We start from the raw sequence: 17037 nt of genomic DNA, 5'->3' as shown, positions 1-17037 counted from the left end.
ATTAGGCCATAGATACATTGTTCATTCATTTACAAGTGGAAACATGATGAGAACCATGCATAGCTACTGTCATAATACATGAACATAACCAGCATAATAACCATAGAAATACCAAGGAAACCACAACCATATGATCCACATATAAACCGATACAATACTCATAAAATAACAAAGAGAAATAGCCTCATATTAATGATGCAAAGGCCAACTAGTTGTGGGACTTCCATGAACCACACGACCGTAGACATGGAAAAGCCAAAACTCTCTTCAACTAGTCACCCTCGTGCCATATTCCAAGCATGAATGTGTGATTTCATAAAGCATATCAATCGAAAACCATCTAGGGTTTCCAGAGGCCAACCACCCCAACCCATCAAACAGTGATTCCACCTCACGGTCGGACATCACAAAACCATCTCAGAATGGTCTCTACCCAATCCTTCCAGGGCTCTAGAGTGTTTGTTCCAACCAAGGCTTCCAGGACTGGTAACTCAACCCACAGTTGTCGTAGGGCTTCTAGATCATTTTTCCAACCAGGGATTCGAGGACTAGTAACTCAACCCACCAAGGGATTCCAGAGCATTTTTCCAACCAAGGCTTCTAGGAATAGTAACTCAACCCAAGCTGTTACAGGGCTTCCAGAGTGTTTTTCCAACCAAGGCTTCAAGGAACTAGTAACTCAACCCAAGCTAAGGAAACATGAGAGCCAACCACGAAAACAAAGAAATGAATCCACAACACCATGGCTATCCAGGAAATGGAAAGGCTAGGAAAATCCACTATCAATCTAGGCAATCCTCCATGCCAGTGATAGATCATGACCAATGAACCACATGCATATTCCATGCATGCCAAAACTAGTGAGGAAAACATACATGCAACTTGGTACCTGCAAGAAAAATCCATTGTAGCTGTTGATCCCGATGTCCTCTTGTGCTTTCCTACTCTACCTTTTCCTTCTTGCTCCAAAAATCCAAGTATGCAACACACTCCAAGAGTGCTCCAAGAAAACTCTAAGTTTCCAAGAGTATGAGAGAGAGAGAGAATAGAGATAACTCCAAAACTGAACTGACAAAAGTATGTGTACTGATCATCAGAAACCGTTTTATTAATGATGTCTATATTTTCTTCATTTTCCATTATTTTCCTTCATTTTCCTCCTCACATGCAACCTGTGACCTTTCACCTCCCATTTCTCCTAGTTTCTGTTATTTTCATAAATAAATATGCCAAAATACCATTTTGTCTTTCCAAAGCCTTTTTCATTTCCTTTGCCAATTTCCTTAGCCATTAATCAACCATAAGTGATCCCCATCACTATGTTTTTTCCCAACATTCATCGTGGAATAAGTGTCCCATCAACAATGGTTATTAGTTTTCCTTTATTAACTTTTATAACATAGAATTTTCACTAGGGTTGTTATAGAACCCTCCCCCTTGGGGGAACACCTTCCTTGGTGTTCAACAACACCTATGACCAACAAGGTTGTTGTAAGAAAAACATACAACCCATGGATCTTTATAACTTAGCTTGTTGAAATATTTACAATGATCATCCTGCTGAGAAGCAAACTAAAATAACAACATAACAAGTGTAACATCATAATGACATGACACCCATACCACTTATTGGGCTTTATAACTTAGATCATGGTGGTATTTACATCCATATACATTTTTACATATATAAAACATCACCAAACATGTACCAAAACATATACCAAAGACATATACCAAAACATGTACCAAAACATCTGCTCAACTAGCAAACAAGAAAGGATACATAGCCCACATTTGATTCGCCATCTCCCATGTAGCTTCATAGGTCCCAAAGTGCTTCCATTGCACCTTAACCTGCTCAATTTCTCATTTCTGAAGCATGTGCATCTTTCTCTGCAAAATGCACTGCGGTTCTCGTTGGAATTATCCTTCCAGATCCACCTGCAATACAAACCAGTGAATCACATGATCAACATCTTTAACATACTTCTTAAGAAATGACACATGGAAAACATCAGGGACTTTCATTGTCGGAGGTAGTGCAATTCGATAGGCTACTCCCCTAATCCTCTCAATAATACTGAAGTGTCCACAAAACTAGGGTGCTAGCTTGGCACATGATCTAATCCGCAAGTAGATCTTCTTTGGTTTGATGCACAAGTACACTTGTTCCCCAACATGGAACTCCTTGAACAACCTATTCTGATCTGCATAGCTCTTCTTCCTATCTTATGCTGCTTTCAAATTCTTCTTGATTACCTGCATTTCTCACTCCATGTCTGCCAACACATCTGGTCCAATCAACACCTTGTTAACTATATCACTCCAACTGATGGGAGTATTACAACTCCACCCATACAATGCCTTAAAGGGACTCATCCTCAGCGACTCCTAGTACCCATTGTTATAAGTGAACTCTACCAGTGGAAGATACTCTTCCCACTTTCATTGCTAATGCATCACATACATCCTCACCATGTCCTCTAATATCCTTTTGACCCTCTCTATCTATCCATATGTTTGCAGATGATAAGATGTATTGAAGGCCAAATCTATGCCCAAACCTACAAATAACTCCTTCCAAATCTTGGAAGTGAACTTCACATCCTTATCTGACACAATATTCTTCGGAACTCCATGCAATCTAACCACATCTCGAATGAATACATGTGCTACATTACTAGTTGAGAATGTATACTTCACTGGAATGAAGTGCACAACCTTTGTCAACTTGTCCACAAAATCCATGATGGAGTCGTGTTGTCTCACTATCCTCGGAAAACCTGTGATAAAGTCCATGGAAATGACCTTCCATTTCCACTCTGGAATCACAATCAGCTGTAATAGTCCACCTGGACGCTTACACTATGCCTTCACTTGCTGACAATCCAAGCACCTAGCCATAAACTCTGCTACGTCTCTCTTCAAATTCGGCTAGTAATATAATTTCTTCACTTCTGTCAGTGTCTTTTGGTAACCTAGGTGACCTGAATATGGTTTCGAATGAAACTCCCTCAAGATCATCTTCTTGAGCTCATTATTATTCAACACATATATCTTGTCTCTAAATCCAACCAATCTGTTTGTCGTGAAACGATAGTCCACATCCTATGCACCTGCATTTGTACCTATACTTGTACCTGTACCACCACATGTAGTTGCACCTGTACCTATACTACCACTTGTACCTATACTTGTACTACCACTTGTACCTAGACCTGTACCACTTTCTGAACTCTACTGCAACCTATGCACAATCTCCATATAGCTGACATCCTGTTGACCTGCCTGCAAGATCCTATCTTGTAGGCCTGTCCCATAAGAGGTCATAGCTGGTAAGTGATTTACCTATATCTGCCTGCTAAGAGCATCTTCCCCCTATTCTCTTTACCTTTGATATACCTGATCTCAAAATTGAACTCACTGATCATGGCCAACCACCAAGCCTGCCTTTCATTTAGATTCGGTTGGTCAAATAGATATTGCAAACCACTGTGATCACTCATCAATACAAACCTCCTACAAAGAAGATAGTGCCTCCACTTCTTTAATGCATGTATGATCGCTGCCAACTAAAGATCATGTGTGGGGTAGTTTTTCTCATGCTCATTTAGGATCCGTGACTCATAGCATACCACCTGTCCATCTTGCATAAGGAGTCCACCAATTCCCCTCTTGCAAGCATATCTACATACTACAAACTCTTTATCTAGATCTACGATCTTTAACACTGGTGCATGTGTCAACAACTGCTTGAGTTGCTCAAAACTAGCCGCACACTTCTCTATCCATTTAAACTTCTTACCTTTTCTCTGCAATGATGTGATAGGATAAGCAATCTATGAGAAGTTCCTGATGAACCTCCTGTAATAACCCGCTGACCCTGTGAAAGGTCTCACTTCATCCACATTCCTGGGAGTTTCCCACTCCATGATAACTCTTACCTTTTCTGGGTCCACTGCTATGCCATCCTTGGAAACCACATGTCCCAAGTAGTGTACCTTAGTCTGAAAGAAACTACACTTTCTGAGCTTAGCATACAACTGATTCTCTCTCAACAATCTTAACGCTGCTGCTAAATGCTTGACATGCTCTTCTTCATTTTTATAATATACCAATATATCATCAATAAATACAATAATAAACTTGTCCAAATACAGACGAAACACACTATTCATCAAGCACATAAAGGTAGCTAGAGCATTAGTTAAACCAAAAGGAACTACAACAAACTCGTAATGCCCATACCTGGTCTGAAAAGTTGTCTTGTTGATGTCCTCTTCTTTAATGCGTACTTGATGATATCCGGATCTTAGATCAATCTTCGAGAACACTGCTGCTCCCTCCAACTAATCAAACAAGTCAGCAATCATCGATAATGGATATTCATTCTTGATGGTCACTTTGTTCAACTGCCTATAGTCAATGCACAATATGAGAGTACCATCTTTTATTCTTCATAAACAATACTGGTGCACTTCATGGCGATACACTTGACCTAATGTATCCCTTTTCCAACATTTCCTTCAACTGCAACTTCAACTCTACCAACTCACGGGTACTCATCCTGTAAGGTTCTTTTGATGTCGAAGCTTCCCCTGGAACCAACTCAAGAGAAAAGTCTACTTCCCTGTGAGGTGAAAACTATGAAATATCCTCAGGAAATACATCCTGAAACTATTGTAGAACTGGGTACCTGCTCAAGATATCTGCATCGTCAACTTCCTTACCTTTTTCACTAGAAATGTGCATTGCAAATGATAAACACCCTTTCTTGTGACTACGCTTGGTTTGCATAGTTGTCACCATTCTAACTGATGTCGCTTTCTTCTTACCCTGCACGACTCTTGGTTCTCCATTGTCATCCAAGCACTCAATATCTTTGTCATAACAATCCACCTTGGTTCTATGAAGGTACAACCAATCCATGCCCAACAACATACTGTATGATCCCAACGGTAATACATTCAAATGTGTTGCGGTAGGCATACCATTCAAATCAAATGCACAAGCTCTTACCCAATGGTGAACTCACTTCTTAGTACCTGTAGCCAACTGCAATAACCAAGACTCTGCATGCACTTCTTTATTCAAACCACACTTATCCACCAAGTAAGGACTAACATAATTACAATTAGATCCAGGTTCAATCAAAATAGAAACAACTTGATCAGAAAGCTTATCATCCATCTCAATAATAGATGCCCGATGGTCTACCTATATGTTCTCCAATACTGCATATATCCTAGGAATACTCTACCCAACATCTCCCACTGTCTGCACCTCCTGTGCACTATATATCTAAGGCCTACCACCATGATTTTGCGGATAATCTCTCCTGTGATGATCTTTGCCACAAGTCCAACACTCTATAGGCTTCCAACTTGCATCCTTGTTCTACTCCTCAGATTGATGTCCATGTCCTCTATTAGATGGATTGAACTTCTTTGATGTTGCTACATTCTCTTTATTACATGTGCCCTAAGGTATTTCTTGCTTCTTGTCCCATTTTCCTTTGTTCCTTCCATTACCTTTCCAGCCTAGCTTAGTCTCAGATCTGCGCTTCAATTTTTCATAGCAATGCTTTAGCTTTTGGATGGTCTCCTCCAATGATCTAGTCTCATCAAACTCAATTTGGTATTTGAATGCAATTGATAATCCACTAATGAATCTTTGAATCTTGGCCTTCTCCTCCTTGAGGTAAGACACATACCTCAGTAGCTCCAAGAACCTGCTAGTGTACTCCTCATCTGTCATCGATCCCATCTTTAGCTCATAAAATTATTTTTCCCTATCATCAAAGTATCTCTCCGATAGGTATTTCTTCTTGAATAGCCTCTCGAACTCACTCCAAGTCAAGTCCTCCTCATGAATATGTCTGACATTCTTCACATATTCCCACCAAAATATTCTTTCCTTTAAGACTGAATGTAGTTATTCTAGCTTTCATGTTCTATGAATAATCATGCAACATGAAGAACTTCCTCATACCAAGAAACCATGCCTCTACATCCTGTGATTTCATCTCTCCATCAAAAGTAGGTGGCTTTGATTTCTTAAACTCATTTGTAAACTATCCCCTATCACTCCTCATGTAAGGATGATAATGATGATGATCATAGTGCCTATCTGAACCAGAACTAGAATAATACTTGTGTCCATCGCCTCTCCTATCCGGAGTGTCCAACAATTTTCTATCTCTCAATATGTCATCTTTTTCCAACCTGTGACCACCATGATACCTACTACCATATGCCCCATTATTTATGTCGCTCTGTTCATGGTTGATCTGAAGTGGTCCATGTTGCTGCAATTCTGACAAATTTTGAAGCATCACTGCATTTACCTCTGCTTGTTTCTCCTGTGCTTGTATGATTATGTCATTTTCTTCCTTACGACTCCTTATTTATGCCTTTAAGCTTCTCAATGTGTTTTCCAAATCAAAAGAGTTCCCAACACCACATTTCTCATTTGATCCATAGGGAGAATCTCAAGAACTATAGTCTACCCTCTTGTTAGTCATCTTTGATATTATTCCTGCAAGGTATATCACGTCAGCTAAACCAAATCATAATAAACCAACGTACCTTAGTATAGTTAGGGGAGGATACCTCCTCTGCAAGATCAACCAATAAGCATAATACATGTATAATATAATCATGACAACATATATACCTATATCACATAAGAATATAACTATATAACCATCATTCTAGCTAGAGTCTAGTCATCAATGCATGACCATATCACTACACATACCATGACCTCACGCGTTACAACAACCACCACACCACTATACACTTGACAACATGTGAATACTAGCATGCATAAGCAATACATAATCAACCATACACGCATGACGACACACTCCACAACAACAACATCAACTTCCCATGACAAAATCACTACAACCATGACCCATACCATGCAAATGCAACAAGCAAATGGGATTAGTACAACACAAGAAACACATATGAAACTGTTGTAGCCACCAACAACCCCCCTCCTTATTTAGTATTAGCAATAACACTATATAAGTGGGGACCCTTAGCCAAAAAAATTTAAAAAATCAATTAGTGCTTATATGTCACTCCTTAAAAAATATCGCATCGCGCCAAGAATGATAGGGCATTTTCTTATGAGTCAAAATGATAAAATGCAAGATTGCGATGCGAACTCCATCACATCACAAGCATTAATAAACACTCACGTCGGAAAACCTTAAAAACGCTGATATGCGTTATCGCATATCGCAGGTCGCAAAATCACATAAAATGCACATAACAATTAAACGATTAAGCGATCTGCGATGTTGCGATGTTGCGATCTGCGATCTTTGCGATATTGCGATCAAACAACCTTGCGATAGAACAGCACGATGAAATTGCGGTAATGAAATACAGCGAAATGCGATACTGCGAGCCAAATCGCAGAAACATTCCATCGCAGATTTTCCTGGCTCAATATTCAAGAAAAAGTTTTTCCATGAACCAAGAACTCGTTACATGCTTTAATGATAATTAATGAATTACACGCCAGTTGTTAATAAAATATGGTTTTGTGTTTTTCGAAGAACCAGTTCACGTCAGATGGCATGTTTTTGCATATCCGTGGAATTTAAAGCTTTCCTGTCATTATTTATTATCATTACTCTCTCCTCACTTGTGAACTGCAAGAACGAAGAACAAAAGTTACACAAAGCAATGTGCAGGAAACTATGGGGAAAAAGAGGAAGGCTCCAATGTTCAAAGACAGAGAAAAGACGCCCTTATAAACAGATACCGCATGCAACAGAGCCGCAGATTCCCAAAATGCTGCTGAGCCATCCATTACAGATCTTTCATATACAGCCATGGTTAAATGGGTATTGAGCGAAGCTGATATCAGAGACAGACAGTTTAATGCTCAGGGTCGAGAGCTCACAAGATCATTATTTTTATAAATTTTGAGCTTTATAACCGATAAGAGAAAGAGGCGCAAAAGGAAAAAAACGCATCAGAGAAGCTCAGATCAAAGAACGAAGGCAGTTTCCGATGTGCGAATCGCGCTAGGCTGAGAAAATTGCTCGAGAAGGAAAGACTCTAACTGCTCAGTCACCTGTAAGCCCGAAAATTGCAAGAAAGCAATGATAAAAAAAAAATACAAACTGGAAGCAGAAAGCTAAAGAAAAGGCAGAAGAAATCCAAAGGGTTAACCAAGTTGAACTGAGATTATTACTGGGCATACATGGTAAAGCCACATAGTTAGTGGATGACTCTCAAAGTATATCATCGATTTTGCTGAGAAGATGGTGCCAGCTCTTGCCAATTCTATTTGCTTAGGTCAACCAAAAGCGGAAGACAGTCAACCAACTCTACTCAAGCAAATCCTGAATGCTTGCAACGTTAAGGAGCAAATGGAGAAATAGTTAGATATTGGATTTAATTTTTAGAAATAGTTTTGTTTTATTTTTGCTTAGAAAAAGGGCGGTCATTTAACCGCATCCTGAATCTTTGTAAATAAGTTATTTAGTTAGTAGTATTTAAACCCTTCTCATGCATTTAGAGAGGGGTCCAGAAATTTATCAAAAACTTGTCCTTAGAACATGAACTTTTGCACCCTTAGAGGAGGTTTTGATGAATGAATGGAACAGGATTTGTTGATGTTTGCATTTGATATCTGCTACTGATGTTGCACTTCTGTACTCTTAGTGGATGTTAGAGCAAGGAGAGATAAATCATTGTCGCTTGAAGCTCATGAGTAGGACTAGTTATAAATGGTACTTTTATCTCTTAACCATTTCTGCTTACGTGTTAAAGTGATATGCAGTTTTTAGTTGTTTATGTATTATTGCATGAATGCCTGAGTTATCATTTGGCACTTTTGTACGGTGATAGCTATTTATTTATGATTAATGTATGAATAGCTCACTATGCGATATGTTTTTCACAACTGTTTCGTCTAAATTTTTATGTGAAGTGGTTCATCCTTATTGATTTCTTTTCACATAATAGCTGAATGATCTTTATTACCAGTTGTTATTTGAAATCTTTTTATATCGCATAATAGAAGAATTACATCCCGGGCTAGTATAGACTTAGATGTTGCTACTTATTAGATTACAATAGCATAGCATTAGATTAAAGTTAGAATTAGAATATCTCAATTAGGAACTGTTAGATCAAGAACATCAAATTCTACACAAACACACTCATAGATTGGGAAACTGGTCCCATATCCCCAGTCGGACCTGCTATACCAAACGGATAAGGAGCTGCCAACCAAGGTCCGGACCGGGCGGGTATCCCCCTTGTTGTAGACCCGATTTTCGGGGCTTCAACATATTTGGCGCTAGAAGGAGGGCATGAACTATGAATGGCAAGTAAATCTAAATCTGAATACCATTCCGAGAGTAAATCGCCCTCACCATCTCCCCCGACTTCTCTATTACACTTAAATCCAGAGTTAGAAGTCACTGGAGTATCAACCGCTGCTACAAACCTTGACATTTCAGAACAATCTACCATTAAACCTCCTGAAGTTGAATCTCTGATTCACAAACTTTAGCGATTTTCTATTTCTCCTCAAAGGTCTGATAAATCTCAAGGCAGTGTGACTTCGCAATATAACCCTGCTCATCCCCTGACCAGATTAAAGAGTGAAAAGTTTGGTGTTCAACCAACAGAATTACCTCTTCCCACAAGGAAAAGAGCAAGGAAATCACTTAAGGAGTCTGATAGGAGACTCTTTCATCATCATCATCCATCCAACTTCTTCACCGCGAAGTCAACCATCCACTCTGCCACTTCATATCATTGTCCATCCATCCACTGGAACCCCCACAATTCCTCCTCAATCATATGCAATCGTAGTATCCTCATCTTCCCAACCGCAGAGATCATCTTCTGCACTTTCCTCTGTTAGTAGTTCAACAATGGCCCAATCTCCATGGAATAACCCTGGGGCAGTCCTAATGCCTACACCCTTAAGTCAAATACCAGCCCAACCTGAGAAATGGCTGCCTAAGTTTAATCCCGAGGCAAGCATGCTAGCAGAAGAGCATATAAACAACTTTATGCTATCCATTAATCTCAATGGGGTTACTAATGAAGATGATGTTGTTCGACTTTTTCCTTAGACTCTGCAAGGAACAGCTGGATCATGGTATTTCTCATTACCCTCTGAATCTATCACTAGTTGGGACATCTTCCAAGAGCAGTTCCTGACCAAGTTTGGTGATGACAGGTCTACGGCAACACTAATCAACGACCTATCTAACCTTAGGGCCGAGTCAAGAGAGCCTATCAAAGATTTCAATTTACGTTTCAATAAAATCCTAAACAAAATTCCTATTGCTTCCCAGCCCAGCGAAGAAGTACGAAGTGAATGGTATATCACTGCTCTACCATCAAACATAGCAATCTTCGTGGACAGGGCTAATAAAACAACCTTAGCCGAAAACATGAAAGAAGCAATAGTAGTAGAGAAAAGTATAATAGCCCTGGAAAAGAAATCCGCGATAGAGGAACGGAAATCCAAGAAAGTCACCTTCAAGGAAGACTCCAAGAAGAAACAAACAAAAGATCCATTTGATTTGGAAGGATTGCAGAAAGTTCTGAAGACCATGTCTAATGAAATGGTCGACATCAAAAAACAAGTAGCAGAAACTTCTTCAAAAAATCCCTACAAAGCTTTTAAAAGAGGCCCTTCAACGGATTCAAAGCCACCCAATGCTATTTCAAATGCTGAATCCGAAGAAGAGGAAGATGAAATTGCCATTGAAGGGAAAACTAATGATGAAGAAGTTGTAGAATTACAAGGAATGTGGGATTTCATACTCCCGCAAGAAGAAGATCAAGAAGTATTCCCAGTTAGCACACGAAGTAAAAATCAGCTTGATCCTCCCTAAACTATCCCTAAGCCAAAGAGCGCAAGCTCTGCAATAAAGGATAAGGTCGCAACAAAGAAAACGACATCTAAAGCGACTCAAACCAGCCCAGTCCAAACAGATGCATCAACTCCATCTAAAACACTGATCATGTCGGATGAAATGGAGTACAGTATTATAGAAGATATGAAAAAGACTAGGGCCAACATCACTCTTTACGAATTGAGCAAGTTAAAGCATCAACAGAAGATAATGTTGAAAGAATTACATGCTATGCCAGTTGCACCTTTGCCTGCCGTTGTACTGTCTCAAGCTTCTCATAACATGGGAAGACCTCCAACTAATGCGATCAATAAGATTGATCCAAATGAAATCGCTCTAATTGGAGGAAGATCGAGATCTCATACTCCCCCGTTTCTCCTTACTTATTAAATTTTCAATAAAAATGTGCACAATTGCTTGGTGGATTCTGGTGCATCATCAAATATTTTACCAAAGTCCATATGTGCCAAGTTAAATGTTCAACCACAGAAATACGTTGTGTGCATAGTTCAGCTAGATCAATCTCAAGTCGAAGTGATTGGCGAACTAAATCAAGTAACCATAATACTGTCATCCAACCCAAAGGTATGTCAAGTTATTGACATTTTAGTTGCTGATATTCCAGAAGTTTATGGCTTAATTCTTAGAAGGGATTGGTTAGAAAAACTTCATGGATACTTCGCAACTGACTGGTCGCACATGTGGCTGCCCTACAATGGTAAACCAAATCAAATAAAAGTTGAACGAGAACTACATCAGAAATACATAGTAACAGAGCTAGAGGGGGAAAATGAAGCAGTAGCATATAACAATAGCATTATTGGCAATTACTCGGTAGATTCTTTCCTCAACAATTTCAATGCTCATACATCACCCTATTTGGAACACTCTGTTTTGTCCCAAGTCGAAAATATTTCTTGAACTGATAGTTTAAAATGTATCAATTTTTTAGATAGTCCTGTAAATAAATCTTTGTTTTGGAAATTATTTTTTGATGGTTCTAAATCTAACGAAGGAGAAGGAGCAGGATGCGTTCTAATTAGTCCAGAAGGAGATAAAATTATGCTAACATGCAGACTCGAATTTGATTGCACCAACAATACAACAGAATATGAGGCTTTGGTCCAAGGGTTGTACAAAGAAATAAGGTTAGACTTCAAGTACCTTCAAGTTTTCAGAGACTCTGAGATTGTGGTCAGACAGGTACGTAATACTATACATTGCTTATCAGGTCATTTAAAACATTATCAATCCTTAGTTCAAGATCTGACTGAGCATTTTATAGCATTTAATATTTCTTCAATTTCCAGACTCCAAAATGCAAGTGCAGACCTTTTGGCTAACGTAGCTTCTAAGCTTATTCCTTCAGAAGATTTTAGTCCAGATAGATTCTCAATAGAATTAATCTTTAGGCCATCTATTCCTGATTCCTGATATTGTAAATTTCCTCACATCTGAAGGATCCTACTCCAATCAAATAATTGACGAAGACCAACATGATCGACAATTACAACAAGATAGCACTAACAATGCTATACCTAAGTCGGTAGTCAAGTTAGAAGACTTATACGATTTGAAAGATCGGTTTAAAAGGTCTACCAATTCAAAACTCCAAAGTTCAACTTTGAACTACGAATTAGTAAACCTAGGAACCGATGCCAAACCACAAAACATTAATCTAGGTCTCGGCCTAGCCCCTGAAGAAAAATTAGCGTATATTCGACTTTTGAGACAATATAAAAATGTTTTTGCTTGGATTTATGATGAACTCAAAACATACGACACTTCCATCATCCAACATACTATTCCCATGATCGATAATGAAAAACCTGTCTAACAAAAGCTGAGAAAGATCCATCCCAATTTAGAAAATCAGATAAAAACTGAACTCAATAAGTTATTGAAAGCCAGAATAATCTTTCCCATCACACATTCTAAATGGGTCTCCAATATGGTACCTGTTAGAAAGAAAAACGGAGATATTAGGATTTGCATTGACTTTCGAAACCTTAACAAGGCCTGCCAAAAAGATAATTTTCCTTTACCACCTATGGAACAAATATTGCAGGCAGTGGCGGGCTCAGAATTAATGTCTTTCTTGGATGGATTTTCAGGATACAATCAAGTGTTGGTACATCCTGATGATCAATTAAAAACCACATTCAGAACTAAATGGGGCACATACGCATATCGAAAGATGCCATTTGGTTTGATTAATGTTGGTGCCATATTTCAGAGAGCCATGGACATCGCATTCAAAGGTTTAGTCAATAAATCTATAGTAATTTATTTGGATGATATAGCAGTGTATTCCAAGAAACGAAGCGACCATCTTAGAGATTTAAAACAAATCTTCCAATGGTGTTTAAGGTATGGAATTTCACTTAACCCGAAGAAATCTTTTTTCGCATTAAGTGAAGGGAAACTTCTAGGATTCATAGTGTCAAAATCCGGAATTCACATCGATTCCGACATAATCAAAGAGATTTCTGAAATATCCTTGCCTCACAACAAAAAAGCCATGCAATCTTTCCTTGGTCAGATCAACTTTTTAAAGAGATTCGTTCCAGATTTTTCACGAATCGTGTCTCCTTTGCAAGCCATGATTAAAAAGAACTCAAATTTTAAATGGGGCCAAGATGAACACGAAGCATTCAACTTGATCAAACAAGCTATTATTAATGCTCCAACTTTAGCAACTCCAAATTTTTCAGAGCCTTTTATTTTATATACATTTGCCTCAGATAGGTCATATGCTGCGATACTCACTCAAGCAAATCAAGAAAAAGCAGAAGCCCCAATTGCATTTTTTCAGTTCAAATTTACAGGGTGCTGAATTAAATTATTCAGACGTGGAGAAACAAGCTTATGTTGTTTTCAAAGCAGTCAAATACTTCAGACCTTTCTTACTCAAAACCCATACTAAAATTATAGTACCGTTTCCAACGGTAAGGAATCTTCTAGTACAGAAGGATGTGGGTGAGAAAAGGGCCAATTGGGTTACTGCCTTACAGGAATATGACATTGAGATTAAACCAGCAAGCATTGTAAGAGGCCAAGGCTTTTGCAAAATGCTGGCTGGAGCATCGCAAATTTCTGAAATTCCGTACGCAGAGGTACAAATGTGCGAGGTAAGCCTAAACGATGCAGAGTCATTATACGCTGATATCATTTATTATCTTAAGAATGGGTATGCTCCTTCACACCTCAATCATACTAAGAAAAGAGCTCTAAGGTTGAAATCCAAACAATATTAGCTCATAAATGATATTCTTTTTAGAATAAATTATGATTTTGTTCTTCTTAGATGTCTTGAGAAATCTGAAGCTGAAAAAGTTTTGCAGGAACTCCACGATGGGCCAGCAGGCGGACACTATGCTGGAGATGCTACTGCACATAAAATCTTGCACGCAGGGTATTACTGGCCCATGTTATTTAAAGACTCGCACAGTTATGTGAGGAAATGTCAAGTCTGCCAAAATACTGCTGGAAGACAAAGGAAGCCATCCTTGCCACTACAACCGGTTAACATTGAGCAACCTTTCAGTCAGTGGGGATTGGACATAATAGGTGAGATCGTTCCTCACTCTTCTAAGCAGCATAGATATATCCTTACAGCTACAGATTATTTTACTAAGTGGGTAGAAGTAGTTCCACTCAAGACGGCTAATGCTGAAAATTTCATTGAGTTCATAGATCAATTTATAATCACCAGGTTTGGATTGCCTTCCGCTTTAATGTTTGATAATGCATCATACTTTTCTAGAAATGCAATGACTGAATTTGCACTTAAAAGAGGATTCAAACTTAAATATTCGGCCAATTATTACCCGCAAGGCAATGGGTTAGCTGAGTCAACAAGTAAAAACCTAATCAGGATTATCAAAAGAAAAATTAACCAAAATCATAAAAATTGGCATAAGGCTTTGATATATGCTTTATGGGTAGACCGAATAATGCAAAAAGCTTCTATCGGCACTTCTCCCTTTAATTTAGTTTATGGGAAAGAAGTGGTTCTTCTAACTCATTTGGCAATTCCCTCTTTGTCTCTAGTTCAATACATTGATGAAGTACCCACTTCCTCCTTACAGCTAAGACAAATGGAAATAATCAAATTAGAAGAACAACGAGAACAGGCTAAGAAGACTCATGCTCATCATCAAGCACTAGTAAAATCCTCTTTTGATTCAAACATAATGACCAAAAAATATTTTCAGATGGGAGACTTAGTTTTAAAATGGGACAAGGCTCATGAAGAGAAAGGCAAACATACAAAATTTCAAGGAATGTGGCTTGCTCCTTTTCAAATTGTAGAAGTCATAGGTCCATCAACGTTTGTGTTATAGGATTTAGCAGGTAAGAGAGACTCTTTGCATGTTAATGGACAAATTCTCAAGAAATATTTCTCATAGAAGATTATTCTTCTATTCTGGTAGAGTAGTTGTTTTTCTTTTCATAATAAAACCAATTGTGAGTGGTTACATTAAGCATTTATGAACAAGACACCAATTCTCTTTCAGATTTTGATTTTTTGCTTGTATAAATAGCAAATATTCTAGAAAATTGATCTTTATTATTGATAGATACAGTTAAAGACTCTAGCCTAGATATGATACTAGTTTCAACTTCATAAAGTTTGATGAAAATAACCTCTTGTGAAGAAATTGTCTTATGTCAGTACAATGAAAGGTATCAATAACAAAATAAAGATTCTCTGTAGAATAGCTGTTTCCAAAAAACTCTACTATTGTCGTCTAGAGCTACCTTAAGGAAACAATGACTTCCTCCCTGCTAAAGAGATCACAACTTTCAGAGGAACAACCCAAGGATACACTTCATCTTGAAGAATAAGAGGTCTCATCACGAGCCAGCTTATCATAATCACAGATATTATAAACTTGTTGACTTTGCCAAATACTGTGCACCACAACAGGGCAATGACTCAAGATTGTTGCAATCAAAAGACAAGGGGTCTCATCACGAGCCAGCTTGTTCAGCAAAGTTATAAATCAAGTGAATGACTGTGTCATAAATTGGCTATCAAACCAAGACATTGTTCTTTAAGAGTAAAAAGAAAATCAAAGCAATAAGTGTGGATGTGGATTCTTCTTTGAAAGTTGTAGGTTTCTTTAAGTAGGATACATGATCATTGTTGGGTAATAGGTAACCCTGTCGAGGCTATAAATGCCTGCTGGCAGCAGAGGCTCTACCTACGACAAATGAGCATATTTAAAACTGGTTTACAGAGAAGACTTTGTTTTATCTTTACAAGACCAGGTAATGACTGATGTAAATACAAGGGCTAGCTTGAGGAAAAAAATAATCAAAGTTGAAAATAGTTGAAACAAAATTTCATTGACAAGGTAGAGCATAATGTACTTTATCTTTTCATAATAAAGTTTAACTTTCTGAAAAAATTTATGTTTTGGAAGTCTAAAAAATTCAATAGAAAAACAGAGATAACTGGTTCTTCCAAGTGAATCGCCAATTGTTGTGGCCACCAACAACCCCCCTCCTTATTTAGTATTAGCAATAACACTATATAAGTGGGGACCCTTAGCCAAAAAATTTAAAAAAATCAATTAGTGCTTATATGTCACTCCTTAAAAAATATCGCATCGCGCCAAGAACGATAGGGCATTTTCTTATGAGTTAAAATGATAAAATGTGAGATTGTGACGCGAACTCCATCACATCGCAAGCATTAATAAACACTCACGTTGGAAAACCTTAAAAACGTCGATATGCGATATCGCATATCGCAGGTCGCAAAATCACATAAAATGCACATAGCAATTAAACGATTAAGCGATCTGCGATCTTGCAATGTTCCAATCTGCGATCTTTGCGATATTGCGATCAAACAACCTTGCGATAGAACAACACGATGAAATTGTGGTAATGCGATACAGCGAAATGCGATACTACGATGCAAATCGCAGAAACATTCCATCGCAGATTTTCCTGGCTCAATATTCAAGAAAAAGTTTTTCCATGAACCAAGAACTGGTTACGCGCTTTAATGATAATTAATGAATTACATGCCAGTTGTTAATGAAATATGGTTTTGTGTTTTTCGAAGAGCCAGTTCACGTCATATGGCATGTTTTTGCATATCCGTGGCATTT

Source organism: Pinus tabuliformis, chromosome 6 (assembly GCF_031772625.1).
Source record: "Pinus tabuliformis cultivar Carrire ecotype Pingquan chromosome 6, CPIR1, whole genome shotgun sequence".
In the NCBI taxonomy this organism is placed as follows: domain Eukaryota; kingdom Viridiplantae; phylum Streptophyta; class Pinopsida; order Pinales; family Pinaceae; genus Pinus; species Pinus tabuliformis.
Note: the sequence above shows the minus strand (reverse complement) of the source record.